General features: G+C 39.5%; 1 protein-coding gene across 8 annotated transcripts in view; it reads right to left on the reverse strand.

Moving 5' to 3' along the window:
- CFI (complement factor I) overlaps positions 1 to 21,850 on the reverse strand; it is a 74,482-nt gene that overhangs the window by 26,674 nt on the left and 25,958 nt on the right. The window contains exon 3 of one of the 8 annotated variants that reach the window (XM_063603868.1): positions 533 to 623. The exons of 6 other annotated variants lie outside the window; for them this stretch is intronic. The gene's annotated coding sequence lies outside the window, so the exon portion shown is untranslated. Of the gene's footprint in view, positions 1 to 532; positions 4,439 to 21,850 lie in introns of those variants that run through there. One more of the 8 variants, XM_063603869.1, reaches the window with a different exon arrangement.

Consider the following 21,850-nt stretch of genomic DNA (forward strand, 5'->3'; position numbering starts at 1 on the left):
GGAAGTCAGTGTGGCGATTCCTCAGGGATCTAGAACTAGAAATACCATTTGACCCAGCCATCCCATTACTGGGCATATACCCAAAGGATTATAAATCATGCTGCTATAAAGACACATGCACACGTATGTTTATTGCGGCACTATTCACAATAGCAAAGACTTGGAACCAACCCAAATGTCCATCAATGATAGACCGGATTAAGAAAATGTGGCACATATACACCATGGAATACTATGCAGCCATAAAAAATGATGAGTTCATGTCCTTTGTAGGGACATGGATGAAGCTGGAAACCATCATTCTCAGCAAACTATTGCAAGGACAAAAAACCAAACACCACATCGTCTCACTCATAGGTGGGAATTGAACAATGAGAACACATGGACACAGGAAGGGGAACATCACACACTGGGGCCTGTTGTGGCATGGGGGGAGGGGGGAAGGATAGCATTTGGAGATATACCTAATGTTAAATGACGAGTTACTGGGTGCAGCACACCAACATGGCACATGTATGCATATGTAACTAACCTGCACATTGTGCACGTGCACCTAAAACTTAAAGTACAAAAAAAAAAAAAAAAAAGAGTGGTATGACTGCCATCTTGAGCATGAAGAAATCCTAAAAAAAAAAAAAAAAAAAAAAAAAAGAATCAGACAAACCTGGCTTCTAGACCCAGTTTTGGCACTTACTGTTACATGACGCAGGGCAAGTGACCCTCCTGAAACGTGAATTTCCTCATCGTAAAATGAGATAATATCTCCTATTTTGCAAGATTAGAAATACTATGTTTGTAATGGTTGACAGGTACTAGGCATAAAATTAATGAGAGCTATTATTACCCTGCAGGACTCCAGTAGAAATAATATGAGGGCTGGGAACAGGCCAATTGGGCCAAAAGTCAATCTGCGAAGAAAAGCCAATGCTGTCTCCCTGTCCCCCAGAGCTTCCTCCTGAGGATGCGCCTCCTGTCCTCTAGTCTCCCCTGCTGCCCGCAGTGAGCCCCGCTCCTTCCTCAGTGCCCTGCAGCTGAGAAGCATCAAGCTGGGGCAGACAAAAATCATAGTCTTTAAATGCCGTTAAGAAGGCAAATAAGCTAATTAAAACCATGCAAAACCTTGTAAGGATTGTCAAAGTCATTCTCCATAATTTGCTTTTCAATAAACTGTACAAATAGTTTTACACACACACACACACACAAATGACAAATTGGTCATTCTGGAAACTGGCTTTTGACACAGTGATCTAGAATGAAATATGCCAGTTACACAATTTTCATGGTTCCACGTATCTCTTTTTGGCACTTATTAGAGTTGAAATTTTTGTAATAATTTCTCTCCTGTATCTTCCACTGACCAGCTTGCAAGTGTCCTGACAGCAGGTTTTACGTATCACCTTTATATTGAAACAATGATGCTCTCATTGGATGAGAAATCCAAGCAACTTGATTTTTTTCTACCTTTATTCCTTTAAATCATTTCTGAAATCTCATTCCTCCTTGATCTTTGGATAGAAACTTTGGCAAATGTCATAACTTTCTCAGTCACTCTTAGATTTAAACAAAAACAAAAAATTAAAGGATGTTTAGTTCCAGGAATAGTCACTAAATAGCAATGACAATGTCTAGTGCTGTGGAACCACTGAAGCTCTGACCTTCATGTCAGATGAAAGCCTCTCCTTCCTCTCAGCTCAGACTTGCTTCCAGGGTGTGTGATGGGTCCTTTCTGAGCTCTCCTCCATTCCACAGCTTTCAGGTCATGCTTTCCACCTCTCAGGAGAGGAAGAGAGGGACAGCAGCCAGGTCTCACCTGATTCTTACAGCTGAGAACTAGCCTTGGCAAGGTGGGGGTTAGAGCCAACTCTCTCATGCGGAGTACTATGAGGTTCTCTAGAGATTGCACTACTGGGGACATTTGATGTCAATTCACTCAATGCTGGCAGTACCTCTCCTCCTGCTGGCAGTACCTCTCCTCCAGCTGGCTGCTTATGGTCCATGTCTTCTCAGCTCCAGTATCCAACAGTACTAGCCCGTTTCTGCTGAGGTTGCTTACCTTTGGCAGGGAGCCTCTTGGGCAGGAGTCCTATTTCCCTCCTGAGGGCCCACACCTGTCTGTTGCCTGCCCTGCTGCCTACCATTGAAACAGGGCTTGCTCCAACACAGCCACCTCTTTTATCTCTGCCACCAGGCACCTCCAGCCTTGGGTCCTTATCCCTTTCACGTACGGGTCAAGTACTAGTTCTTTTTTCTCCTCAGACTTCAGGGAACACATGTCAAGCACTCCAAGGAAACCTGTGGGAAGCCCTTTCACAATGAAGAGAAGCGGCAGCACCTTCCATCCTCTTTGCCTGGGGTGCAGGTGGGAGATGGAAGGGAAAACGCTACCTCACTCTGTTACATAAAATTACGGGAAGCCATTTTTTTAAACTGTACTCCTGCACCAAGCCCCAAAGACCAAACCAAAATGGAGTCACTTATGCTAAGTGGCATGTCATTAAACTGAAACTTTAAGGAAATGGGAAACCACACATTGGTGAGTTGAGGCTGGAATAGGAGGTGAGGAAGTAGAAGTAGAAGCTTGACTGGTTTTGACTAGGCACAGTGGCTCACGCCTGTAATCCCAGCACTTTGGGAGGCTGAGGCGGGCGGATCAGTTGAGGTCGGGAGTTTGAGACCAACTTGGCTAACATGGCAAAACCCCGTCTCTACTAAAAATACAAAAATTAGCCAGGCATGATGGCACCTGTAATCCCAGCTCCTCAGGAGGCTGAGGTAGGAGAATCACTTGAACCCGGGAGGTGGAGTTTGCAGTGAGCGGAGACCGCACCATTGCACTCCAACCTGGATGACAGAGCGAGACTCCATCTCTAAAAAAAAAAAAGAAAAAAAAAAAGAAACCACTTTACTGGTTTTGCCATTAAGACATGAAAATATGAACACAGACCAAAAAAAAAAAAAAAAAAAAAAAAAAAAGAAAGTCTCTGTCTCCTCTCCAAGCTCTGTTAAATTGAGAATACAGTAATTTTTTTAAAGATCATAAATCACAAGGTCAAAGAGAGTGGGGAGAGGACTGCAGGATATAAGATATCAAAACATTGGAAGCTGGAAAACAGATGGGCTAGTGCTAATGGATTTAGCAGATCAAGGAGAACTGAAAGCTAAGCCCCACAGAACCCCAGAAAAGCTTAGGAACTGGGGGACCTAGTACCTCTGAAGAAGGAGTGGCTAACAAACAGGGAACTGGTTGAAAGAGATGGTTGTATGAACATGTTACTGAGGAATCTGTTGTAAACAGCAGAAGAAACAGCAAAGATTTGAAAGTGCTTGCCCCTGGAGAGAGAGTTAGGGGTGGGAGACGGGTGATAGGAGTGTTTTTCATTTTAAGTAAGATCTGATGTCCTTATGCTTTCAGTAGGGAAGTAGAAGATTAGGGCCAGGCGCAGTGGTCTCATTCCTGTAATCCCAGCACTTTGGGAGGCTGAGGCCAGCGGATCATGAGGTCAGGAGTTCGAGACCAGCCAGGCCAGCATGGTGAAACCCCAACTCTACTCAAAATCCAAAAACATAAAAAATAAATAAAAAAAATTAGCCAGGCAGGCTGTGCATGGTGGCTCATGCCTATAATCCCAGCACTTTGGGATGCTGAGGCAGGCAGACTGCCTGAGGTCAGCAGTTCGAGACCATTCTGGTCAACATGATGAAACCCCATCTCTACTAAAAATCAAAAAAAAAAAAAAAATTAGCTAGGCAGGCTGTGCACAGTGGCTCATGCCTATAATCCCAGCACTTTGGGATGCTGAGGCAGGCAGATTGCCTGAGGTCAGCAGTTTGAGACCATTCTGGCCAACATGATGAAACCCCATCTCTACTAAAAATACAAAAAAAAAAAAAAAAAATTAGCCGGGCGTAGTGGTGTGTGCCTGTAATCCCAGCTACTCAGGAGGCTGAGGCAGGGGAATTGCTTGAACCAAGGAGGTGGAGGTTGCAGTGAGCTGAGATCGCACCAGTGCACTCCAGCCTGGGCAACACAGCAAGACTCCATCACCAAAAAAAAAAAAAAAAAAAAAAAAAGTAGAAGATTAAGTGCTAGGCTCTGAAGCAGGAGAACATTTGATGGGATAGTAGCATAAAGGGCCACGGAGTAAAGAGAGATTTTTGTTTTCGTTAGGATAAAAGGGATTTCATCATGGTTATAGGCTAAGGGGAGGAATTTAACAAAATAGGAGAGATTGCATTTTCAAGAGGGAGAGAGAGGGGGAAACTGTTGAAACAAGGTTGAGGAGGGGATAGGAGAAGCAATCAGAGCACGGTGAAGTTCACCTTAGAAATTAAGCAGTTTGCTATACTTATAATTTCCTATTGTAAATTGGAAGCAACTTTATGATAACATTACCATTTTAAATTTCAGATGGATGGTAAAGGATAACACGAACACAGTGGCTGTTAACAAAGGCAACATTAATCAATGGAGAGATAGAAAATCACTGTTGAAAAATAGCTGGGCATAGTAAGAATATGGTTTATTTATACACTGTCTAAAACGTGATGACAGTAGCTTTAATTTAAAAGAATTGGTAAGTCACATGTATCTCAATGTCTAGAACAGTGGTTGCCAAAATATGAGCTGATGATCTTTGAGGACGTTATTAAAGAGGTTTGTAAATGCAGGTGTACACCAGGCTTTGCCTGAAGACAAAATATAAACGATGTGAGTATGCCTCATATGTCTATGTACACCTGTGTTTTGAATATATGTAAATGCTATTATGGTTAATAAGAAAAATTATTTAAATCACCATTGAAACTATAGTTACTGTCATTTCTGTGTCTCCCACAATAACAGATTAAAATAACAACTACTATTATGTGTGTTTTTGGTGGTATAAGATGGAGTGGTGAATTTGATCTTTTTTTTTTTTTCTTGAGACAGAGTCTCACTGTGTTGCCTAAGCTGGAGTGCAGTGGTATGATCACAGCTCACTGTAATCCTAAACTCATAGGCTCAAGTGATCATCCTGCCTCAGTCTCCTGAGTAGCTAGGACAGACACATGCTACCATGCCCAGTTAATTTTTATCTCAAAAATATTTTTGTAGAGATGGGGCCTCACTATGTTGCCCAGGCTGGTCTTAAACTCTTGGCCTTAAACAATCCTCCCATCTCAGCCTCCCAACATGCTGGGATTACAGATGTGTGCCACCCTGCCTAACCTGAGAGTCTTTTAATGTTTAGTTTTGTGGTAAACATTAATACTGCTTACTAAAATCGTATTTTCCTCTACTTCTGGGAAAATAGAAAGATTGCATTTTCCCCTTGAGGTTGGGCATGGTGATTTCCTTTGGCCAATGAAATGTAAGATGAAATAATTTGTTGGGTTCAGAGAGAAGCATTTAATTGCCAGTGCTAAACAACCCAACTTTCTCTTCCTGTGTCATGTGATCATGGGAACACAAATTGTAGAGATACCATAGAATCAAAGTAGCCTAGAATGCAGGGCCAACACATGTAACATGGGTTCCCTACAGAGTCACCCAGACCCACAGTAGGCTTTGCATGAACAAAACATAAACTTTTGCCAGGTGCGGTGGCTTACGCCTGTAATCCCAGCACTTTGGGAGGCTGAGGCAGGTGGATCACAAAATCAGGAGATAGAGACCATCCTGGCCAACATGGTCTTTACTAAAAATACAAAAATTAGCGGGGCATGGTGGCGTGCGCATGTAATCCCAGCTACTCGGGAGGCTGAGGCAGGAGAATCGCTTGAACCTGGGAGGCAGAGGTTGCAGTGAGCTGAGATCGCGCCACTGCACTCCAGCCTGGCGACAGAGTAAGACTCCGTCTCAAAAACAAACAAACAAACAAACATAAACTGTTGTGTTTTAGCCACTGAGAGTTGGGGATTGGTTCTTACTGGTGCACAACCTAGCCTATATGGATGATACACTCTTTATAATTCAAACCCTCGAGAACTACTGGTGTAGGGAGTATGGGACTTAAATCATTCTGTGGGTGGGAGGTATGTTAAATAAGTTTTTTCTCATTTTTACTGGGTTGGCTGTTAAGAGCTGAAATAGGAGACTATCAAACACATGGATCAGGTATTCCTGACTGTGGCCCCAGACTAGTTGCACCAAAACCACCTGAGGTGCATCATCCTACAAATGCAGATTCTTGGACCCGAACAATAGACCTTCTTAATCAGAATCTCTGGGACAGATCTTGGATTCCGCACTGTAAACAAGCTCCATAAATATTCTTATGTGTCCCCAAAACTGAAAACCACTATTGTAGCCCAGTAATTTCCAAAGTGGCTTATTCACATCTCGGGATATATGAAAGAATCAGTGGAATGTGGAAAAAATATCAGAAATTTTATTGATTTATATGTTTTATTTAGAAAGTAGTAAGAAAAAAACTTTACTAATATTTAAACATGGATTATCACTTGGGCCTATATTCATACAATATTTATTGAGAGCCTACTATGGCCAGTCACTGTTCTAAGTCCTGAAGATACAAGAGTGAGCAGGACAAAGTCATAGAGTTTACATTCTAGTAGGCAAGACAGACAAAAATGAATAAACAGTAAATATATAAGATGACATAAGGTGATAAATGCTATGTAGGGTAAGAAAGATACAGAATATGGAGAGTGAGGGGAGAACTGCTGTTTTTATAGGGTTGTCAGAGAAGATTTTGGAGAAAACCTTCCCTTGGACTAGGAACCTGAAGGTGAGGGAGCAAGCTATGCAGCTCTCTAGGGGTGATGTATCATGGTCAGAGGAGATAGCAAGGGCAAGAGCTCTGAGGAAGTGTATGTGGTACATTCTTGGTCAAGGGAGCCAGTGTGGGTGGATGGGAATAAGTAACAGGGGGAATAGGAGGAGATCAGGTCACAGAATTGGAGGAGTGGGTGACAGATCTTGTAGGAACCTGTTGGCTACTGTAAAGACTGGCTTATACTCTGAATGAATCATAAAGCCCTTGGAGGGTGTAAACCCTCCAGTGTGTAGAGGTTGAGCAGATGCTGCAGAACTAGTAAAGGAGACTGAGAATATGTGGTCAGTGAAGCAAAAGGCAAATAAATTGCAGATGGCACAAAAGCAATAAAAAAGGAATGACAGTTTCATTTAGTTCTGCTCTGATCTTGGTTATTTCCTTTCTTCTGCTGGGTTTGCATATGGTTTGTTCTTATTTCTCTAGTTCCTTGAGGTGTGATCTTAGAATGTCAATTTGTGCTCTTTCAGTCTTTTTGATGTAGGCATTTAGGGTTATGAACTTTCCTCTTAGCACTGCCTTTCCTGTACCCCAGAGGTTTTGGTAGGTTGTGTCATTATTGTCATTCAGTTCAAAGAATTTTTAAATTTCCAACTTGAGGAGGTTCCAATATGGCCAAATAGGAACAGCTCCAGTTTGCAGCTCCCAGTGTGAGTGACGCAGAAGACGGGTGATTTCTGCATTTCCAACTAAGGTACCAAGTTCATCTCCCTGGGGCTTGTCAGACAGTGGGTACAGCCCATGGAGCAGGGCGGGGCATCGCCTCACCCGGGAAGTGCAAGGGGTCAGGGAATTCCCTTTTCCAGCAAAGGGAAGCGATGACAGATGGTACCTGGAAAATTGGGACACTCCCACACTAATGCTGCACTTTTCCAATGGCCTAAGCAAACGGCACACCAGGAGATTATATCCCGTGCATGGCTCGGAGGGTCCCATGCCCACGGAGCCCCACTCATTGCTAGCACAGCAGTCTGAGATCAAACTGCAAGGCGGCAGCAAGGCTGGGGGAGGGGCGTTTGCCATTGCTGAGGCTTGAGTAGGTAAACAAAGCATCCTGGAAGCTCTAACTGGGTGGAGCCCACCACAGCCCAAGGAGGCCTGCCTGCCTCTGTAGACTCCACCTCTGGAGGCAGGGCATAGCTGAACAAAAGGCAGCAGAAACTTCTGCAGACTTAAATGTCCCTGTCTGACAGCTTTGAAGAGAGTAGTGGTTCTCCCAGCATGGAGTTTGAGATCTGAGAATGGACAGACTGCCTCAAGTGGGTTCCTGACCCCGGAGTAGCCTAAATGGGAGACACCTCCCAGTAGGAGCCAACTGACACCTCATACAGCCGAGTGCCCCTCTGAGATGAAGCTTCCAGAGGAAGGATCAGGCAGCAACATTTGCTGTCCTGAAATATTTGCTGGTCTGCAGCCTCCACTGGTGATACCCAGGCAAACAGGGTCTGTAGTGGACCTCCAGCAAACTCCAACACACCTGCAGCTGAGGGTCCTGACAGTTAGAAGGAAAACTAACAAACAAGGACATCCACACCAAAACCCCATCTGTATGTCACCATAATCAAAGACCAAAGGCAGATAAAACCACAAAGATGGGGAGAAACCAGAGCAGAAAAGCTGAAAATTCTAAAAATCAGAGCACCTCTTCTCCTTGCCAGCAACGAAACAAAGCTGGATGGAGAATGATTTTGACAAGTTGAGAGAAGAAGGCTTCAGACAATTGGTAATAACAAACTTCTCCAAGCTAAAGAAGGATGTTCGAACCCATCGCAAAGAAGCTAAAAACCTTGAAAAAAGATTAGACAAATGGCTAACTAGAATAACCAGTGTAGAGAAGTCCTTAAATGACCTGATGGAGCTGAAAACCATGGCACAAGAACTATGTGATGCATGCACAAGCTTCAGTAGCCAATTTGATCAAGTGGAAGAAAGGGTATCAATGATTGAAGATCAAATGAATGAAATGAAGCGAGAAGAGATGTTTAGAGAAAAAAGAGTAAAAAGAAACGAACAAAGCCTCCAAGAAATATGGGACTATGTGAAAAGAACAAATCTACATCTGATTGGTGTACCTGAAAGTGACGAGGAGAATGGAACCAAGCTGGAAAACACTCTTCAGGATATTACCCAGGAGAACTTCCCCAACCTAGCAAGGCAGGCCAACATTCAAATTCAGGAAATACAGAGAATGCCACAAAGATACTCTTCGAAAAGAGCAACAGCAAGACATATAATTGTCAGATTCACCAAAGTTGAAATGAAGGAAAAAATATTAAGGGCAGCCAGAGAGAAAGGTCGGGTTACCCACAAAGGGAAGCCCATCAGACTAACAGCGGATCTCTCTGCAGAAACTCTACAAGCCAGAAGAGAGTGGGAGCCAATATTCAACATTCTTAAAGAAAAGAATTTTCAACCCAGAATTTCATATCGAGACAAACTAAGCTTCAGAAGTGAAGGAGAAATAAAATCCTTTACAGACAAACAAATGCTGAGAGATTTTGTCACCATCAGGCCTGCCTTACAAGAGCTCCTGAAGGAAGCACTAAACATGGAAAGGAACAACCAGTACCAGCCACTGCAAAAACATGCCAAATTGTAAAGACCATCAAGGCTAGGAAGAAACTGCATCAACTAACGAGCAAAATAACCAGCTAACATCATAATGACAGGATCAGATTCACACATAACAATACTAACCTTAAAGGTAAATGGGCTAAATGCTCCAATTAAAAGACACAGACTGGCAAACTGGATAAAGAGTCAAGACCCGTCAGTGTGCTGTATTCGGGAAACCCATCTATGTGTGCAGAGACACACATAGGCTCAAAATAAAGGGATGGAGGAAGATCTACCAAGAAAATGGAAAACAAAACAAAACAAAAAGGCAGGGGTTGCAATCCTAGTCTCGGATAAAACAGACTTTAAACCAACAAAGATCAAAAGAGACAAAGAAAGCCATTACATATTGGTAAACGGATCGATTCAACAAGAAGAGCTAACTATCTTGAATATATATGCACCCAATACAGGAACACCCAGATTCATAAAGCAAGTCCTTAGAGACCTACAAAGAGATTTAGACTCCCACACAATAATAATGGGAGACTTTAACACCCCACTGTCAACATTAGACAGATGAATGAGACAGAAAGTTAACAAGGATATCCAGGAATTGAACTCAGCGCTGCACCAAGCGGACCTAATAGACATCGACAGAACTCTCCATACCAAATCAACAGAATATACATTCTTCTCAGCACCACATCACACTTATTCCAAAACTGACCACATAGTTGGAAGTAAAGCACTCCTCAGCAAATGTAAAAGAACAGAAATTATAACAAACTGTCTCTCAGACCACAGTGCAATCAAACTAGAACTCAGGATTAAGAAACTCACTCAAAACTACTCAACTACACGGAAACTGAACAACCTGCTCCTGAATGACTACTGGGTACATAACAAAACGAAGGCCGAAATAAAAATGTTCTTTGAAACCAATGAGAACAAAGACACAACTTACCAGAATCTCTGGGACACATTTAAAGCAGTGTGTAGAGGGAAATTTATAGCACTAAATGCCCACAAGAGAAAGCAGGAAAGATCTAAAATTGACACCCTAACATCACAATTAAAAGAACTAGAGAAGCAAGAGCAAACACATTCAAAAGCTAGCAGAAGGCAAGAAATAACTAAGATCAGAGCAGAACTGAAGGAGATACGGACACAAAAAACCCTTCAAAAAATCAATGAATCCAGGAGCTGGTTTTTTGAAAAGATCAACAAAATTGCTAGACTGCTAGCAAGACTAATAAAGAAGAAAAGAGAAGAATCAAATAGATGCAATAAAAAATGATAAAGGGGATATCACCACCGATCCCACAGAAATACAAACTACCATCAGAGAATACTATAAACACCTCTATGCAAATAAACTAGAAAATCTAGAAGAAATGGATAAATTCCTGGACACATACACCCTCCCAAGACTAAACCACAAAGAGGTTGAATCCCTGAATAGACCAATAAGAGGTTCTGAAATTGAGGCAATAATTAATAGCCTACCAACCAAAAAGAGTCCAGGACCAGATGGATTCACAGCCAAATTCTAGCAGAGGTACAAAGAAGAGCTGGTACCATTCCTTCTGAAACTATTCCAATCAATAGAAAAAGAGGGAATCCTCCCTAATTCATTTTATGAGGCCAACATCATCCTGATACCAAAGCCTGGCAGAGACACAACAAAAAAAGAGAATCTTAGACCAATATCCCTGATGAACATCGATGCAAAAATCCTCAATAAAATACTGGCAAACCGAATCCAGCAGCACATCAAAAAGCTTATCCACCATGATCAAATGGGCTTCATCCCTGGGATGCAAGGCTGGTTCAGCATATGCAAATCAGTAAACGTAATCCAGGGTATAAACAGAACCAAAGACAAAAACCACATGATTATCTCAATAGATGCAGAAAAGGCCTTTGACAAAATTCAACAGCCCTTCATGATAAAAACTCTCAATAAACTAGGTATGGATGGGATGTATCTCAAAATAATAAGAGCTATTTATGACAAACCCACAGCCAATATCATACTGAATGAACAAAAACTGGAAGCATTCCCTTTGAAAACTGGCACAAGACAGGGATGCCCTCTCTCACCACTCCTATTCAACATAGTGTTGGAAGTTCTGACCAGGGCAATCAGGCAAGAGAAAGAAATAAAGGGTATTCAATTAGGAAAAGAGGAAGTCAAATTGTCCCTGTTTGCGGATGACATGATTGTATATTTAGAAAACCCCATCGTTTCAGCCCAAAATCTCCTTAAGCTGATAAGCAATTTCAGCAAAGTCTCAGGATACAAAATCAATGTGCAAAAATCACCAGCATTCCTATACACCAAGAACAGACACACAGAGAGCCAAATCAGGAGTGAACTCCCATTCACAATTGCTTCAAAGAGAATAAAATACCTAGGAATCCAACTTACAAGGGATGTGAAGGACCTCTTCAAGGAGAACTACAAACCACTGCTCAACGAAATAAAAGAGGATACAAACAAATGGAGGAACATTCCATGCTCATGGAGAGGAAGAATCAATATTGTGAAAATGGCCATACTACCCAAGGTAATTTATAGATTCAATGCCATCCCCATCAAGCTACCAATGACTTTCTTCACAGAATTGGAAAAAACTACTTTAAAGTTCATATGGAACCAAAAAAGATCCCACATTGCCAAGACAATCCTAAGCCAAAAGAAGAAAGCTGGAGGCATCATGTGACCTGACTTCAAACTATACTACAAGTCTACAGTAACCAAAACAGCACAGTACTGGTACCAAAACAGAGATATAGACCAATCCAACAGAACTGAGGCCTCAGAAATAATACCACACATCAACAACCATCTGATCTTTGACAAACTTGACAACAAGAAATGGGGAAAGGATTCCCTATTTAATAAATGGTGCTGGGAAAACTGGCTAGCCATAAGTAGAAAGCTGAAACTGGATCCCTTCCTTATAAGGTGTATATTTACACCTTATAAAAAATTAATTCAAGATGGATTAAAGATTTAAATGTTAGACCTAAAACCATAAAAACCCTAGAAGAAAACGTAGGCAACACCATTCAGGCCATAGGCATGGGCAAGGACTTCATGACTAAAACACCAAAAAGCAATGGCAACAAAAGCCAAAATTGACAAATGGGATCTAATTAAATTAAAGAGCTTCTGCACAGCAAAAGAAACTACCATGAGTGAACAGGCAACCTACAGAATGGGAGAAAATTTTTGCAATCTACCCATCTGACAATGGGCTAATATCTGGACTCTACAAAGAACTCAAACAAATTTACAAGAAAAAATAAAAAAAACCCATCAAAAAGTGGGCAAAGGATATGAAGAGACACTTCTCAAAAGAAGACATTTATGCAGCCAACAGACACATGAAAAAATGCTCATCATCACTGGCCATCAGAGAAATGCAAATCAAAACCACAATGAGATACCATCTCACACCAGTTAGAATGGTGATCATTAAAAAGTCAGGAAGCTACAGGTGCTGGAGAGGATATGGAGAAATAGGAATGCTTTTACATTGTTGGTGGGACTATAAAGTAGTTCAACCATTGTGGAAGACAGTGTGGTGATTCCTCACAGATCTAGAACTGGAAATACCATTTGACCCAGCCATCCCATTACTGGGCATATACCCAAAGGATTATAAATCATGCTGATATAAAGACACATGCACACGTATGTTTATTGCGGCACTATTCACAATAGCAAAGACTTGGAATCAACCCAAATGTCCATCAATGACAGACTGGATTAAGAAAATGTGGCACATATACACCATGGAATACTATGCAGCCATAAAAAAGTATGAGTTCATGTCCTTTGTAGGGACATGGATGAAGCTAGAAACCATCATTCTGAGCAAACTATCGCAAGGACAGAAAACCAAACACCGCATGTTCTCACTCATAGGTGGGAATTGAACAATGAAAACACTTGGACACAGGGTGGGGAACATCACACACTGGGGCCTGTCATGGGGTCGGGGGAGCGGGGAGGGATAGCATTAGGAGATATACCTAATGTAAATGACAAGTTAACGTGTGCAGCACACCAACATGGCACATGTATACATATGTAACAAAACTGCACGTTGTGCATATGCACCCTAGAACTTAAAGTATAAAAAAAAATTTCCAACTTGATTTTCTTTTTGACCCAATGAAATTGAAAAAAAAATTAAAGATAAATGAAACAAGAAGCTGGTTCTTTGAAAATATAAGTAAAATTGATAGACCATTAGCAAGATTAACCAAGAAAAGAAGAGAAAAAAATTCAAATAAGCTCGATAAGAAAGGAAACAGGAGATACTACAACTGACACCACTGAAATACAAAAGATCATTCAAGGCTACTATGAACATCTTTACGCACATAAACTAGACTAGAAGAGATGGATAAATTCCTGGAAAAATACAACCCTTGTAGCTTAAATGAGGAAGAATTAGATACCCTGAACAGACCAATAACAATCAGCCATATTGAAATGGTAATTAAAAAATTACCAATGAACAAAAGGTCCAGGACCAGACAGATTCACAGCAGAATTCTACCAGACACTCAAAGAAGAATTTGTACCTATCCTTTTGACACTATTCCACAAGATAGAGAAAGAAGGAACCCTCCCCAATTCATTCTATGAAGCCAGCATCACCCTTATACCAAACCCAGGAAAGGACATAACCAAAAAAGAAAACTACAGATTGATATCTTTGAAGAACACAGAAGCTAAAATCCTTAACAAAATACTAGCTAACCAAATCGAACAACATATCAAAAAGATAATCTACCATGATCAAGTAGGCTTCATACCAGGGATGCAGGGGTGGTTTAACATACATAAATCAATAAATGTGATACACAACATAAGCAGAATGAAAAACCAAAATCACATGATCACCTCAGTAGATGCAGAAAAAGCATTCGACAAAATCTAACATCCCTTTAGGATTAAAACTCTCAGCAAAATCGGCATACAAGGGGCATACCTTAATGTAATAAAAGCTATCTATGACAAACCCACAGCCAACATAGTACTGAATGGGGAAAAGTTGAAAGCATTCCCTCTGAGAACTGGAACAAGACAAGGATGCCCACTCTCACCATTCCTCTTCAACACAGTATTGGAAGTCCTAGCCAGAGTAAACAGACAAGAGAAATAATTTTATTTCTTTCTCTTTATGGGCATCCAAACCGGTAAAGAGGAAGTCAAATGGTCACTTTTTGCTGACGTAATGATTGTTTACCCTGAAAACCCTAAAGACTCCTCCAGAAAGCTCTAGAACTGATACAAGAATTTAGTAAAGTTTCTGGATACAAGATTAATGTACACAAATCAATAGCTCTTCTATACACCAAGAGCGACCAAGCACAGAATCAAATCAAGAACTCAACCCCTTTTACAATAGCTGCAAAAAAAAAAAAAAAAGTACTTAGGAATATACCTAACCAAGGAGTTGAAAAACTTCTACAAGGAAAACTACAAAACAGTGCTGAAAGAAATCATAGATGACAAAAACAAATGGAAACACATCCCATGCTCATGCATGGACAGAATCAATATTGTGAAAATGACCATAATGCCAAAAGAAATCTACAAATTCAATGCAATCCAAATACCAAAATACCACCATCATTTTTCACAGAATTAGAAAAAAAAATTCTAAAATTCATACGGAACCAAAAAAAGAGCCCACATAGCCAAAGCAAGACTAAGCAAAAAGAGCAAATCTGGAAGCATCACACTACCTGATTTCAAACTATACTATAAGGCCATAGTCACCAAAACAGTGTCGTACTGGTATAAAAATAGGCACATAAACCAATGAAACAGAATAAGAACCCAGAAATAAACCCAAATACTTACAGCCAACTGATCTTCGACAAAGCAAGCAAAAACATAAAGTGGGGAAAGGACACCCTTTTCAACAAATGGTACTGGGATAATTGGCTAGCCACATGTAGGAGAATGAAAGTGGATTCTCATCTCTCACCTTATACAAAAATCAACTCAAGATGGATTAAGGATTTAAACCTAAGACCTGAAAGTATAAAAATTCTAGAAGATAACATTGGAAAAACCCTTCTAGACATAGGCTTAGGCAAGGATTTCACGACCAAGAACCCAAAAGCAAATGCAATAAAAACAAAGATAAATAGCTGGGACTTAATTAAACTAAAGAACCTTTGCACAGCAAAAGGAACAGTCAGCAGAGTAAACAGACAACCCATAGGGTGTGAGAAAATCTTCACAATCTTTACATCTGAAAAAAGACTAACATCCATAATCTACAATGAACTCATACAAATCAGTAAGAAAAAACAATCCCATCAAAAAATGGGCTAAGGACATGGATAGACAATTTTCAAAAGAAGATATACAAATGGCCAACAAACATATGAAAAAATGCTCAACATCACTAATGACCAGGGAAATGCAAATCAAAACCACAATGTGATACCACCTTACTCCTGCAAGAATGGCCATAATAAAAAAATAAAAAAACAGTAGATGTTGGTGTGGATGTGGTGATCAGGGAACACTTCTACACTGCTGGTAGGAATGTAAAGTAGTACAGCCACTATAGAAAACAGTGTGGAGATTCCTTAAAGGACTAAAAGTAGAACTACCATCAGATTCAGCAATCCCACTACTGGGTATCTACTCAGAGGAAAATAAGTTATTATTCTGAAAAGATACTTGCACATGCATGTTTATGGCAGCACAATTTACAATTGCAAAATCGCAGAGCCAACCCAAATACCCACCAATCAATGAGTGGATAAAGAAACTGTGATATATATATATATATATATATATATAATGGAATACTACTCAACCATAAAAAGGAATGAATTAACAGCATTTGCAGTGACCTGGACGAGATTGGAGACTATTGTTCTAAGTGAAGTAACTCAGGAATGGAAAACCAAATATCGTATGTTCTCACTGATATGTGGAAGCTAAGTTATGAGAACCCGAAGACATAAGAATAATAAAATGAACTTTGGAGACTTGGAGGGAAGAGTGGGAGGGAGGCAAGGGATAAAAGACTACAAATATGGTGCAGTGTATACTGCTCAGGTGATGGGTGCACCAAAATCTCACAAATCACCACTAAAGAACTTGCTCATGTAACCAAATACCACCTGTACCCTAATAACTAATGGAAAAATAAAAAATAAAAATAAAAAGAAGTGATGAACAACTGTGTTAAATACTTCCCCATTGTGACTTTGACAAATGTAATTTTAGTGGAATGGGGAAAACCAAGCCTAATTACATTCAAGAAAGAATAGAAAGAGGGAAATAAGCATAACAAATTTTTAAGAGTTTAGATGTGAAGGGGCACAGTTTAGAGAAATGGGGTGATAGTTGGAGGAGGGTATAGGGTTAAAGGAGAGTTTTTCTTTTAAGATAGAGAATCATATACATGAGCTTGATTAAGGAATTTTATGTGATCTAGTTTTAGCTAAATTAATCCTCACAAACTGACAAGTGATTTAAAGAGATTCTTGTTGATAGATGAATCCTGGATTAAAAACAATGCCAAAATACAACACCAATGAAAAACAAAAAATGTCAGAGTCTACACTTCTAGCATCAGTAGAAGCTGTTCATTAGCCACATTATGAGAAGAAAAAATAATGAAAAGCTAATCAGATATGACAAGAAGTCTGTTCTTTCTCTCCATCAGCAGTACTAAAAAGACTACTTGAAATACAGACTTATATCTAATACATTAATGATGAACCTCCTCCTACGTATTTACTGTGCATGTTGCTCTTTCTCAAGTATCTTTTGTCAGGCCTCTGAGCCCAAGCTAAGCCATCATATCTCCTGTGACCTGCACGTATACATCCAGACGGCCTGAAGCAACTGAAGAACCACAAAAGATGACATTCCACCATTGTGATCTGTTCCTGCCCCACTCTAACTGGTCAATTGACCTTATGACAACACACCCTCCCCACCCTTGCGATAATGTACTTTGTGATATTCACCCCCGCAAGAAGCTACTTTGTAATATTCTCCCCACCCTTGAGAATGTGCTTTGTGAGATCCACCCCCTGCCCACAAATTGCTCCTAACTCCACTGTCTATCCCAAACCTATAAGAACAAATGATAATCTCACCACCCTTTGCTGACTCTCTTTTCAGACTCAGCCCGCCTGCACCCAGGTGATTAAAAAGCTTTATTGCTCACAAAAAGCCTGTTGGGTGGTCTCTTCACACAGACACATGTGACATCCTTCCCAGCCAATATGTTATTAAAATAAAGTGAAAAATTTTAAAAATAATGAAGTGTGATTAATGGCATTATTCCATGAAAGAGTAGTAGTCAAAATTGTTGTGAAAATATTATCTTTGTGTTGAAAATTTTAAGATGCATTTCTTTGTACAGCAGTGCACTTATTATTTACATATAAATACATTCACATATATTAGGAGCACATATTCAGAAATTTATTTATTTATATTTTTGCTCCCCACCCACGCTTTTTTGCTCTCCACCCGCCCTCCCCAAAATCTTTCTAACAATTATTAATCAGCCTGGTGATCTACAAAACATGATTCCATCTCCTCTAGCTGCTGCTGCTTCTCTATGTATATGGGTGATATGGTTAGGCTTTGTGTCCCCACCCAAATCTCATCTTGAATTATAATCCCCATAATCCCCATAATTCTGTGTCAAGGGAGAGACCAAGTGGAGGTAATTAAATCATGGGGGCGGTTTCACCTATGCTGTTCTCATAATAGCGAGTGAATTCTTACAAGACCTGATGGTTTCATAAGGGGCTCTTCCTCCTTCACTTAATACTTCCTCCTGCCGCTTTGTGAGAAGGTGCCTGCCTTGCTTCCTCTTCATCTTCCATCATGATTGTAAGTTTCCTGAGGCCTCCCCAGCCATGCTGAACTGTGAGTCAATTAAACCTCTTTCCTTTATAAATTACCTAGTCTTGGGCAGTTCTTTATAGCAGTATGAAAATGGACTAATACAATGGGCTTTTAAAAAATTCTTTAAAAAAAAACAAAAAAAACCAAAGTCTAGCTCTGCGAGTGAGTGCAGTGATAATCTGAGCTCACTGCAACTTCTGTCTCCTGGGTTCAAGCAATTCTTCTGCCTCAACCTCCTGTGTAGCTGGGATTACAAGTGCCTGCCACCATGCCTGGCTAATTTTTGTGTTTTTAGTAGAGATGCTGTTTCACCATAATGGCCAGGCTGGTCTCAAACTCCTGACCTCCATTAATCCACTCACCTCAGCCTCCCAAAATGCTGGGATTACAGGCATGAGCCACCACATCCAGCCTAAAAATTATTTCTTTGGTATTTGCAGTGACATAGCAATTATTTTTATGTAAACTTTATCTCTTTTTTCTCTAGGCAGGAGACCAGTGAAACAATTTTAGATGGTCGTTCATTAGAAAACAAACAAGAAATAAAACAACCTCCTTTTTCTAGACCTTATTAACCCAGTATATAGTTATACGCCTTATCCTCAAGTTTCTTCATTGCCCTGTTTTGCCTGTCTTTTCCATATTTAACCTATAAACAAGAAAAAAACATCATCAATTATGATTAAAGCAAGGAAAAGTCCACCCCTTTCCCTTTCTTCTGGGTACTATTGGAATGTTCCCCTTCTATTGCTAATTAGCTGTGTGATCTTGGATAAGTGACTTTATCCTTCTGATCCTGTTCCTCTTCTATAAAATGTGGAAAATAAAAATAATGTTCACACAGAGATAGTGTGAGGATCAGATGAAAAATACATGGGAAACACAAATAAACATTGAAGATCTGTATAAATGTGAATATGATAATGATTTTGGTAGACTGCCTATAGCCCCCCCTTGTTCTATCCTCATTTCACCCTAGTTCTTTACTGTATGCTTTACCGGGCACAGGGTGTATTTCCCTGTTCTTTGAAAGATGCTTGGAAAGTACTTGTGCAACTGGGTTTGTCCTTGTGTTTCTCTGAATAGCTAGGAGAAGAGCATGACCAGGCTAGCACAGACATAAAAAGAAGAACCAGCCCTGCTGAGCCCAGTATAGGCCAGCTGACTCCCCACTGACCTACAGACTTGTATACCTAATAAAGTTGTATACCACTGAGATTATGTAGTGCTTTTATTATTATGGCATTAACCAACTGGTACAATGATGATTTCCCTGGAAATCACTGAGAAAAACAATTGGAAAACTTTCAAAAACAGCCAACTATATAACTGTTGTCTTTCTTCCAGAAGTGAATAAGCAACTTGGATCCCAAGAGTTAACAACCACATCAGAAACCTTTCCATTGAAAGAGTTTTAGGCCCCCTGTGGCCTTAGTTATCCCCATCATGGTCTTTACTAGCAATTTTTCTTCCACTTTTTTCTCTCCTTGGAGCTGCCCATTTTGCATTGTACCTGGGAGCAGCCCTGCTTTTGACATAAAGTGATGCCACAGATACCCCACAAACTCCTTAACAGCAACCATTCTATTCAGATTAAAAAATAGTTAGGGAGAGAATGTTTCTCTGGTAATACCTAACAATGAATTGTTCCAATTCACATAAGAAATTTGATAAGGTCTTTTGTTTTTTTTAATTTTAAAAATAAATATTCATCTTTTTTCCAGAATCAGAATGTTGTTGGGAATTGTGGGAAGATGACTGTATGCTGTGGTCAGGTAGGATGGATTCTTGTGTGCTAATTTTTAGTCTCTCTAAAAAACTGGAAATATTGTTTTGGGGTCAACTCCATTATTTTTGTCTCAGAGATTAAAAAGAAAATCATCTGTCTAGTTTTCTGGTCTTGTTTTTTTCATAATGAATGTAAGATGGCTAAAATTTTGTCTATTTTTTAAATTTTTAATAGTTTTTTTGAATAGGAAACAGAGAGAATTGTTCAAACAGGTTCAAAAATGTGCCTGTAAAAGTTATTTTTCCTTCCTCTCCTTATCTTCTCAATCCACTCAGGCCCCACTTCAGAGGCAACCACTTAACAGCTCTTTGTGAGTCTTTCCAGAGATCATGAATGTATACATGAGCCCATGTTACTCTCCAATCTGTGCCCCAACATCAGTGCATTTGTAACTAGTGGCCCTATAATCAGCCCGCAAAGGGCAGTTAGATAGTTTCTAATGTTTTACTATTATAAATAATGCTATGATGAATCTCCTTATATAATACACATCATTTCTCACATATGCTAAGTATATCTGCCAGATACTTCCCTGGAAGTGAAATTGCTGAATCAAAGGAATGAGTACTTTTAATATCCAGAAAGATATTGGCTAATTTTGCTCTACAGAGGTTGTTTTAAATTGCATTCCCATCATCAATATATGAGAATATCTAGTTTCCATACTCTTGATTACAGAGTATATATTATGTTTCCACAGCACACTTTTACTTGCATTTTTTTCTATGAGTGAAGTTGAGCATCTTCAGTATGCTCAAATTTTAAGAGAGATTTTTACTTCTTTCTTTACATCCTAACCATATCTTTCAGTGATATAGATTTTTTCTTGTTTTTTGTAGTAACTCTTTATATATTAAAGAAACCAGCACTTTATCTGGAATATGAATTGCAAAACTAACGGCAAGTTTAGTGTATTTGTCCCACAGCACAGACACTTTTAAAACACCCCCATATAAGAAAATTATTTTTAGTAAAAATCATGAAATGAAAGGAATAATGAATTATGAAGAAAATGCAAAGTGAACATTTTTAAATGGAAATTCAGATATATAATCAAATCTGTAAAAAATTTAAAAAGTAAATTTAAAATACATATTACAGTACAAACAGCATCCAACAAGGCAAAATTAATAATATTTGACATTTAATACAAAATAGTAGGCATCAGAGAAGTCATAAAATATGACCCATGATGAGGAGAAAAAACAGGCAATTGAAACTTACCCAGAATTCTAAAACAGATGTTAGCATTACCAGGCAAGGAGATTTAAAAAGTTATTTTAACTGTATTCCACATGTTCAAAAATAAAGACACAGATGATATGAAAAAGATCCAAACTGAACTTCTAGGGATAAAAACTACAATACACTTGATGGAACCAAAACCAAACCAGATATGCAGAAGAAAAGACTGGGAAACTTAAAGACATATCAATGGAAACTACAATAAAATTTTAAAAAATAAAAAAATTAAAGAATAGAGTATAAATGAACTGTGGGGCAACTTCAAGTAGCCTAGTACATCTGTAATTGGAGCCTCCAAAAAAGAGGACAAAATGAGGGAACAAAAAACATATTTGAAGAAATAATGGCTGAAATTTATCCAAATTTGAGAACAAATGGGGAATGAACCCCAAGCAGGAGAATCATGAAGGAAACTGCACCAAACCATGTCACACTCAAATTACTTGGAAACCAATAACTAAGAGAAAATCTTCAAAAGAGTCAAGGAAAAAAGACACACTATGTACAGAGAAACAAAGATAAGTATGACATTTCTCATCAATAATGCAAATGCGAAGA

Source organism: Pan paniscus, chromosome 3 (assembly GCF_029289425.2).
Source record: "Pan paniscus chromosome 3, NHGRI_mPanPan1-v2.0_pri, whole genome shotgun sequence".
Taxonomy (NCBI): Eukaryota; Metazoa; Chordata; class Mammalia; order Primates; family Hominidae; genus Pan; species Pan paniscus.